The 10,261-nt window shown below is 36.9% G+C and overlaps 1 pseudogene; it reads right to left on the bottom strand.

The window, feature by feature from the left end:
* Nucleotides 1-553: 553 nt before the first annotated feature.
* The window catches only part of LOC110217954 (2-amino-3-ketobutyrate coenzyme A ligase, mitochondrial pseudogene), a 33,429-nt pseudogene continuing 23,721 nt past the window's right edge, over nucleotides 554-10,261 (bottom strand).

Genomic DNA, 10,261 nt, shown 5'->3' with positions numbered 1-10,261 from the left:
TAATTCACAGGCTCAATCAGATCTCAGGCTCACTCTTTTTTTCATTTTTGAACAGTTCTAATTGTTAGCCATGACCACAGGGGCTCAACCCAGTGGATGTTTTTCAGCACACCTAGGAAATAAAAATGCAAAAAGTCAGATATTCAATACTCAGGCACTTGGTTTAAGACACAAGAGAAAAAAAAAAGGCAGAGAAGCCGGTCTGTGGGCTGGTTGGTGTCCCTGTTTCTCTACCCTCCAGAAAGATGTTCAGGGCTCTCTGGCTCTGCAGCATCAGCCCAGTCCATCCCCTGGCTTCCCAGGAAGGCCCTGAGCAGTCCATCATGTGATGACCTTATGCTGCTTTCCCATCTCCACAAAAGACTTCATACAGTGGTCAATGTCTTCCTCGGTCAAGATGAGAACTCAGATCCTGGCTTTTCTTTTTTTTTCTTTCTTTTTTTAGGCGATTGGTGTTAAATGACTTGTCTAGGGTCACACAGCTAGTAAGTGTCAAGTGCTTGGTCTGAGGTCGGATTTGAACTCAGGTCTTCCTAACTTCAGGGCTGGTGCTCTATTCACTGTGCCACCTAGATGCCCCCGGCTTTTCCTTTGTGCACCATAAGGTAGCGAATGACATTCTCTTCAGCATGCCTTCAACCATGATCAATGCCAGTAGGGTGTCTCCCAGCATCACAGGACAGATGGGGTGCTCCACACGGAAGATGGTGAAGCCAGAAACCTACATCTTGCTACAAAACTGTAGGGTCTTGGCAGCCATGAATTGGGTGATCACATTGCTCTCCATGAGAAGGTCTAAGGCTTTGGATGCACACCCTACTATGGCAGGGAGGAGGCTATTGAAGAGATAAGGCTGGGTTCACTATCAGACAAGAGATGAGATCCTGAGGCCCTGTTGTGTAGCCTCCTGAAGCCTCCCACCAAAGGCTTTTCCCAGAGTGGAGTTGAAGATGATGACTTCCATTACTCCCAGCAAGCTCATCAGTGCTCTGATTGGTTGGTCCAAGGAAGCCAGTGGCATGACATCCACCTATAAAGACCACGGCTTTGTATTTCTGAGCCAGATGGCAGATCTCCCAAAGTGGGGCAATGTCACTGTCTATGGAAAAGATTCCATCTGCAGCCCTTCAGCTGATGCTTCTGGGCATCTTGCAGCTTGGCCTCTAGATCCTCCATGTCCAGGTGGTGATAGTGATACTTGTTGGACTTACAAAACTGGATGCATCAATGATGGAGGCATAGTTGAATTTGTTGGACAGCACTGTGACCCTCTGAGGTCAGCAAGGCCCCAAACAAAAGAATGCCATCTTCCCTCTGGTGGAAGTGGGTGATCTTCTTCTTTGTGGATTCTCTGTGTCCCACAGATGAATCAGACAGAGTTGAGACCTGCTCCAAACTGCTCCAGGGCCTTCAGACCAGCTTGGGTCACTTCTGGGTGGCTGGAAAGACCCAGGTGGTTATGGATCCTTCCTTAATTATTCAGACTCTGATGTAAAATGCTTTGCAAACTCAAAAACTCTGGATAACTGTGTTATTATTATTGGATAATGCCCAGAAAATCCTACCTCTCAGGAAGCAAAAGGCTTTCGGTGTCTTATCAAACATAGTTTGACTGGTTTGGCATTGCACAAGTAAATTAACTTAGGACAAAATGTCATTTTTATTATATTGGTTCTGCCAAGACACGAGCAATTAACATTAATGGGGGTTAGTTTAGGTGATCACTAATGTATCTGTAAGTACTGAATCCTGCACTCACTTTAAATTAATATCTTTGCATTTATTTTAAAAAATATGCATTCATGTGAAACTATAGCTATTGTGTCTGGCTTTGTCAAGTAGAGGTCTGTCAAACAACAGGAAAAATTCATTCAATGAAAGCAATCTTATGTATATAGGAATTCAGTTAAAATATTCTAAAATAGTTTTAGGATCATAGATGTATAAATGAAAAGGATTATAAAGGTCATTGAGCTCAATATCCTAATTTTACAGACAATGAAGTTGAGGCCCAGGGGTACTTGTCAAAATTTAAACCAGTAACAAATAGCAAGTCAGGATTTAAACTCAGGTCTCATGACTGACCTTTTGACTTTGTCTCACCATTTTTATGCTTGAAAACATAAAAAACCCCACAAAACTATTATCCCCTTCTAATTTCATCACACTGAGCTGTGAGTAGATACTTTTTCCTCCTTTTTTTTTTGGTGAATAGAGAAGGCCAGTCAGTATAGCCCCTTCAACCCGATTCTAATAAAAACTAATAACATTTTGATGTATATTAATATGTGATTTTGCTTTGGTATTTTGAAAGCTCTGAAATTCTACTTATTAATTCACCATAACAGTAGAAATAATCAATTTGTATCATATTTAGTCCTGCATAATTATGATCCATATTTTATGGTAGTGGTCAGTATTGTAGTTTTTCATCTGTTAGCATCCTAGTGTCACCAGAATATCTCTTCAGTTGACCATCTGTAGTCTCTCATGATTATAATATGACTGGTACTTTCCCTTTATTTGATCCCATTAAGAATGACTTTCTTGACTTTTCTTGTATTCATATGCAATGTGCTGTAGCTTGTTTATGCCCACCAAGCAACTTTTTTCTTCTTTTTAGTATATTTGTCATTTTCATTCTTCTAAGGTTCTAGTGTTTTGTGATTCATGGCCATATGGTATTGTAGGGAGAATATTTGTATTCAAGATATAGAATGTTATTGTGAAAAGCCATTTGAGGTTGTTAAAAAGCACGGCACAGATTTTCAAATGCAGTCCAGGCCAATTTCCTCTTTCTACCAAACTCTGGGTCCAGTACATCATCTATTTGTAGCATTTGTCCAAGATCCACATTTCAATTAACTAAGTTAACTGTCTGCTCATCCAGCTGCATGTTATAAACTGTGCCAGAATCCCTTTTATTCCAATTTAATTTTTCCAGTGTGACTGCTTAGACCAATCTCATCCACATTTCTTAGGATTTTAGTGTGTAGGCTTTTATAGTGCCCTCGGGATCAATGCCATCTGTAAACAGGAACATTTAGAGATTACTATACAAGTAGCAAACATGATACTGGTAAACAACTTTAGAGAACATATATCTAACAACACAACTGGTGGTGGTGTGGAGCAAAAGCATCTTCACCAATTCTAGAATCAAGCCACCTGAGTTCAAATGTGCCTTTCAATACTTCCTTGTTCTATTTTGTAGAAGGTCTTCCTTCGGCTTCCATGGACTATTATTTTTCATACGCAAAATAAATCAGTTGGAGTAGATGGCTCCTAAAGTTCCTTCCAGCTCTAGACTGCAGAACCTATAAGGTCAATATTCAACATATTTTTTAAGAAATTTATCTTTGTAATCATTTATTTCATAAAAATCTTCTTTAAGTTATACCTTTTTATGGTAGACATTTTGTGTGAGGGGAGCCTTCCCAGCTGCATTGCTCTAGGAAGCAGCTGGTGGCAGATTGGATAGAACTTCCTGGTGCCAGGAAAACCTAAGTTCAAATCCAGTCTCAAGACATTTATGAGCTGTGTAAACTTGGGCAAGTAACTTAAGCTTTTTGTTCTTCAGTTTCCTCAACTCTCTAATGGGGAAAATGATAGCATCTACTTACTATTGTGACGATCAGCTGAGATAATGTTTGAAAAGTGCTTATCACAGTACATAGCACACAAGTGGGCACTTAATAAATGTATATTCCTTCACTCTAACTAGAAAAAAAAAACTTTTAAAATCAACAAAAAATCAACATTGTGGGAACTCATGTTCTCTGTTTGTTGGCCAGTTGTATTACCAGAAAGATGTATTGTTCTACATAAAATTGCCTGCAATGCCCACTTAATTATTTCCTCATATTTTATGCAACTTTTAGCACACAGCCAGATACACAGTAGGTACATATTTAGCCATATAAATTATAACTGACTCTTTATGACCACAGTTGAAATTTTCTTGGCAAAGATACTGGGTTGGTTCACTATTTCCTTCTTCAGCTTATTTTACAGATGAGGAAACTGAAGCAAACAGGGTTAAGTGACTTGGCCAGGATCATATAGCTAGTAAGTGCCTGAGGTCACATTTCAACTCAGGTTTCCTGACTCCAGGTCCAGTACTTTAACCACTGTGCCACCTAGTTACACCTATTAGGCACATAATAGGCCCTTAATAAATGCTTGTTGTAAATAAAATATGTGGGCATTATTCCCTTTTCCCATAATTTACATTCCATTCTTTATTTTTAAGAAAATTTGAGAAATAATCCATTTGGTTCTGTAAAATACTTTGTTGCCCCTAAAATGGATAATCCACAGGCTTTCCAACTTCATCTTCTCAAGTACTCTTGCCATTTCCTTTTGTACTACTTTTGATATAAAGATGTTCTAGTCCAAATGTGTCTTCAAAATTGATGCTGAACAAAAAGAGATTGCTACATACATTCTGGCATAATACTATTATGCAGCTGGTTGTTGTGCTCTTCAATTTACATTCATAAATATTCTTGGAATAATGCTGCTTAGCACAAATTATTTCAGAAAAAAATGAGACTGTGAAAAGCTTAGAATGAAATGCAGTTTTTAATGTTCTAATTTTGCCATGTCCAGCAATAACCCCTTCTCTGGATATGGTTCAGCGGTTCTGCAAATCTGACTTTTCCTTAGTGTTATTTTGCAGTTTCAGATCTATAGCATAGTGATGAGTCATAGAGCACTACAGTCCTCAAAGAATTAATTTTCATTCAAAGGGAAAGAATAGGCACATGGACAAGAATGGGTTTGGCTATATCACACTACAAAGAATTATGAAAAAGTGGTAAATAGACTGTGACCCAGGAAGTGCACAAATATTTTTTATAAAGGGCCTAATGATAGCAAGGAATAAGCAGTAGACAACCTGTTTGCAAAACTAGTATATTTCTAATTTCTAGAGAATTCAAAGGAGGCCTCCACCATATTGATTGGGATCTTTGTATCAACTTCAGGAGTTTTCATTAATTTTCAATGTTAAATTTCTAATGAAATATTTAAGTAATTTAAAAAGTGATATCTTTGAGATATATCTCTATCTATCTATCTATCTAAAGAGGCATTTATACATTTCTCTCTATATAAATATTAATGATTTATATATATATATATCACCTTAAATATTTTATAAAGGTGAGAAAGTTGGGATATATTTCAGGTATTGTTGATATTTCCGCATAAATGGTTCAAGACTTTTTATAATTGATATCTTATGCTCTTTTCTGATATGTTCAGAATCAATCCTTCAAAGTTTTCAAAAAATATACTCTGTACTGAAGTACTCTAATAGGATTATAATGTCATTAATGCAAATATTCACACCTACAATGAAGTTTACAATCTATCATATGCCTGTCCCTCCTGTTCTCCGCTTGTATATTTTCTCCCATAACTTTGACACAAAGGTCCCAATGAATATGCTGGAGGCCTCCTTTGAATTATTTTGATAGTAAAAAGATACTAAAAGATAGTAAAATGATAGTAAAAACTAAGCAGGTTATCTATTGGTCATCCCTTTCTCTCATTATGCTCATCTTTTTTGAGGGGATGGAGTATATTTCCTGGGTTATAGGCTTTGTGCCTCTTTTTTTATAGTAGGCTATACACATATATGATACAGGTAAAGGGTAAAAATTAGAGTATGAAAAGTACAGCAGGAGAGGAATTTTTGACTAAACAGATGGTGGTTCAAAATGATAGGATACATTTGAGCAGGAGTTTGGGAGTTGCTAGACATGAGAAAAGGGGAAAAGAAAATAGGTAGAAACCTGTAGAATACATTAGCATCAGTGTACTCATTCAAATGTAGCTGGGGCAGCATTTTCAGATGTGCCCTCCTTTAGATGAATTCTTCAGATTTGATAGGAGCAGGGGGGGTTTGGAAGTGACTACCACAGAGGTCACTGGAGGCTAAAGGAGGATTTCACCTATCCTAACTCCCTGGTGCTTATTAAGAACTTGAGCATAGCTGAGAAGGGCTGGAAGTTAGGGAAGCAGATGTCTTAAATTTTCTGCTGAACAAGAAAAATCCATCTGTAGTGGTGAAAAAAAAATTCTTCAAAGTATTATGATAGCGGATTAGGCTTTTAGAACAATGATTTGGCAAAAGAATATAGATACATCCCCCTAATGATAAAATTCATTTCTATTATATATATGTGTATAATTTATATATATATATATATATATATATATATATATATATATATATATATATATATACATGTATATATGTGTGTGGGTATATATATATTCAACTTATTTTTTTCCCTCAGGTGATTATTCAATCTAACTTATTTATAACAGAAGAAATTCATAAGCCTTGCTTGCAATGTCAAGAATAAAGCTGTATTAATTCTCTTCTCAAGAGATCTTAGCCTCATAGCACAGCAATGCAAATATACCCTGAACTCTATAACCCATGATTTCTATAGGTTAGCATGATGATCAAGACTACTGCTGTAGAAAATCAATAGAGTTGAACCTCAGATTGGGCAGGGGCTAGGAGTATGGAAGCCTTGCCTGTTGGGGTCCCTAGGCAACTAGTATCCTTAGGCCTTTGACAGCTCCCTGGAAGTAAATGGAACCTGGCAATGTAGGCAGACCCCTTCCTGGGTGAAAAGATCTACCACGTGGGCAGAGAGAGATTGCCAGATGGGTGGGTAAGGGTAGGCAGAGAGAAAAATTCCTAAGAGGAATGATAGAAAATGGGTATACATGGGTTGTCCCTGTGCCAAGAAAGTGAAGGCCAAAAGAGAAGAGAAAATGTTAAATGGAGGGTTGTCTGGTTGCTGCTGGAATATTGGAGACCAGACCTGCCCTCCTGACTCCACCAGTGACACAGACCAGGAAGCGCATGCAGGAATATAGCAAATCTTCTTCAGGAATGCACTGACTAGGCATAGATTTGCTAAGGAAGGAAAGAATAAGCAGGTACACAGAAGAACTTGTGAAAAAGTTGAGGAAACTACTTGTATCTTTTGACTGAAGCTCAAAGTCTTGTTCCATGATGAACTCTCCCACAATGTTTTATCTCCTTCTACCATGTCACTACCTAGCAAGAGCAAATGAACGTCAGAGTTGTCTGCTCTCCCACATGCCTAAACTGAACACTGAGCTACAAAAACCTTGGCTCTGAGTCTACATTTCCAGTGTGGGTGCCAGTGAAGGCTCTGCAGAGCTTTCTGTCCCAGGTGTCCTGAAGGTGTTTGAGGACAATATCTGTACAGGTGCCCACTGCAAGAGTGCTCTGGCCATGGCTGGCTCTAGCTCTCAGGAGCTAATAAAGGAGGCACTGGAGCATTATGCTTTTAATGCAGTGTCAGACAGCTAGAATGTGCTATGTAATATGGTGGAGCAATTTGGGGATTTAGGAAAGCAATGGCAGGCAGAATGCTTTTGAGTCCTATGGGATAATGAGAAGTCCTTTCTGATCCAGGAGCTGTGAAAACCCACACAAGCTTTTTTTGGAGATTTGAGTTGAGAAAGAGATCAGAGGTGGAATAATTGGCTGCCAGCCATGTGGACACTATCACAGCAGAGTTGTAAACAAAAGAGCTGATATGAGACTACCTTCACCTATGACGCAGAGCAATGGGTTTCTCTGGATTATTGAAATCAGGGTGTTTATCTGAGTTCCATAATGAGAACTGAGAAACAGAGACCCAGGAAAATTAGCTCCAACCGTACCATACCAAGCAAGTATCTGGGGAAGAGAGCTGTGCCTAGGGTATAGTCTAGGTCATTTTAGCCTTAGCATACACTTCTACTGGGGCCTGGGGCCATACCATTCAAACCTGTGTTCACCATAATAAGGTTATACATCATACTTTTGTATTAGGTAAAATTAATTTATTTCCTGCCTTTTTTTCAGTGATAGCAGTCCAGGAGGAGAAAAGTCAGATGGTGAGGATTACTTTGGGGATGAAAATTACCGCATTTGGATTAGTGAGTAGATGGTGATCAGGAGGAGATAAGGGCTAAGGAATTCAAGAGTGGTGGTTAATAAGCATTAAAAGTGGTAGCACGTGGGATCAAGACAGGGTATTATCCAAAATGTTGTTTTGAAATGGTGTTGAGAAGAGCATATTGCTAATGGAAAAGACTGTGATGAATCTGCTGTTTTATAATGTAGTGGCATCAGAAGATCTGAGTTTGAGTCATGGCTGTAATACTACCTAAATGCTTTTGGACATATAACCTAGGAGCCTCAGTTTCCCCATCAATAGAATGATAACAATAATACTTGCACTACCTAATTCAAAGGTTTTGGTGACAAGCATTATCAACATTAAGTTTTTATATAAATGTGAGTTATTTAGATAATAATAAAAAGGAACTGAATAAGCATAAAAAACCAGTATGTAGTTTTAATCTGTTGACCATACTTTCTAAAATTGCAGTCTCTTTAATTTCACCTTACAAAGTAGAGAGATTAAGAGAGAATAATAATTTTAATTTTCAAATTCTAGGATTCGGTTATTGGCCTTCCAAAAAGTTTCCTTTGTCAACCTACTATTTTTTCTTTCATTTTATATTAATGGGTCTTTTTTCTCTCTTGTCACCTATACCTAAATTTATAATTTCACTAATAAGAAATCAAAAGAAATTTCAAAAAATTTTTTTTTGAAAAAAATAAACTATTATTCCCTATATCAGCTCTTTAAAATACATTTATTCTTCCACTAAGTGATAGCACTGCAAATTATGCTTTTAGTAAAGGCTCTTATATGTTTATAACTTCATTGGAGCATATGAAGATGTGAACCTTTTACAAGAGTTTTGATCATAGAAGCTAAGCACTTAATTTCTTGGGTTTAAAGACTTTCATTCATTTAGTAAATGTTACTGATAGGGAGTTATACTTCTCTCAGTAATATACTCTGAATTACTTGACAGAAATAATTCCTCCAAGAAGCATTTAGAGCACAAGAGTTTTATGTTTTAACATGCTACAAGATTTGTCTATCTAATTGGTTGTAAGGCCAAGAATTCTTCAATGGAGATGGTTTGAAAAAATGAAGGCCCTTACAAAAAGTGAATTTACTATTTTTTCTTTATGTTAATTTTATAATTATGCAAATGAATGACTAGGATTTTTGAAGATGATGATGATGATGAAGTTCTCAGTAATTACTGTGATCTAAAAGAAAGCTATTAAGACTTTATGGAATTACATAGCTGAGATTCTGTGTCTCCAATATCAATTACATTTTTGTATTTGATCAAAGACTCTCTTATATTTAATACTTCAGTTGTGTATTTTTGTCTCTAATAAAGTACATATTTATACTTCTTTTTAAATTCCCCATAGCATTTAGAATAAAGTTAGGAACATAGTAGATCCACAGCTGAATTCTTTTTAGTTGAACTCAATTGAAATTAGAATGAATTCACCTAAACATGTTATATCAAAATGTTTACAATGTTACTCATGAATGAATCTAGGATCATAATATCACAGACTTATAGATGGATGGACCCTTAAAGGCCATCAAATCAAATTTTCTCATTTTACAGATGATGAAACAGAACCATGGAGGCCATGACATGCCTATTGACAGAATGACTATTTATCATATAATGAATATTAATTAATCTTACTATAGTATACCTTGAGAGATTTTTCTTTCAGTTCATTTTTCAGTTCAGTTTGGTTCATTTCTCAACATATGGAGATCACAGTCATTCTGCAGTAAACAATCTCATATGTTGATTCTGACAAAGAAAGTCTTTAGGGGGTGGTCAACTTTCTTGTGTGGACCCTCCCCAAAATAATCAAGATTTATTTTAGGGCTGCATGCAGAATCTCTCAGTGGCCTGTACTAGATAATTTTTCCAACATGGTTTGTCAGAACACAGGCTCTTATAGTTAGACCATGAGAATCCATGTTCCCATGGCCATAGGCAAAAAGAGGAAATTCACAGAGGATGTTGACAAATATGGAAATATTAATAAATTATTGATAAATATAAAAAAGTAGGCTTCCATTATGATTAGGGAAATTTAGAAGATTTAAATATAGTATGATCACCATTTGGTTTAAAACCCAGAGAAGGGCTACATTAACTCTTCAAATTTCTGAAGATCAGCAGTGTGATAAGATACATACCTCCACATTGTAGAAAAGGGCCTAGAAAGTTAGAAAACTCATTGAAGAGGAACTTCACTGATAGTTATTAGCTTTGCTCTTGTAGATGTGAAAGATCTGTATCTCGCACACACACA

Source organism: Phascolarctos cinereus, unplaced genomic scaffold (genome assembly GCF_003287225.1).
Source record: "Phascolarctos cinereus isolate Bilbo 61053 unplaced genomic scaffold, phaCin_HiC Scaffold_4;HRSCAF=312, whole genome shotgun sequence".
In the NCBI taxonomy this organism is placed as follows: Eukaryota; Metazoa; Chordata; class Mammalia; order Diprotodontia; family Phascolarctidae; genus Phascolarctos; species Phascolarctos cinereus.
Note: the sequence above shows the minus strand (reverse complement) of the source record. Positions and strands in the feature narration are given on the sequence as shown.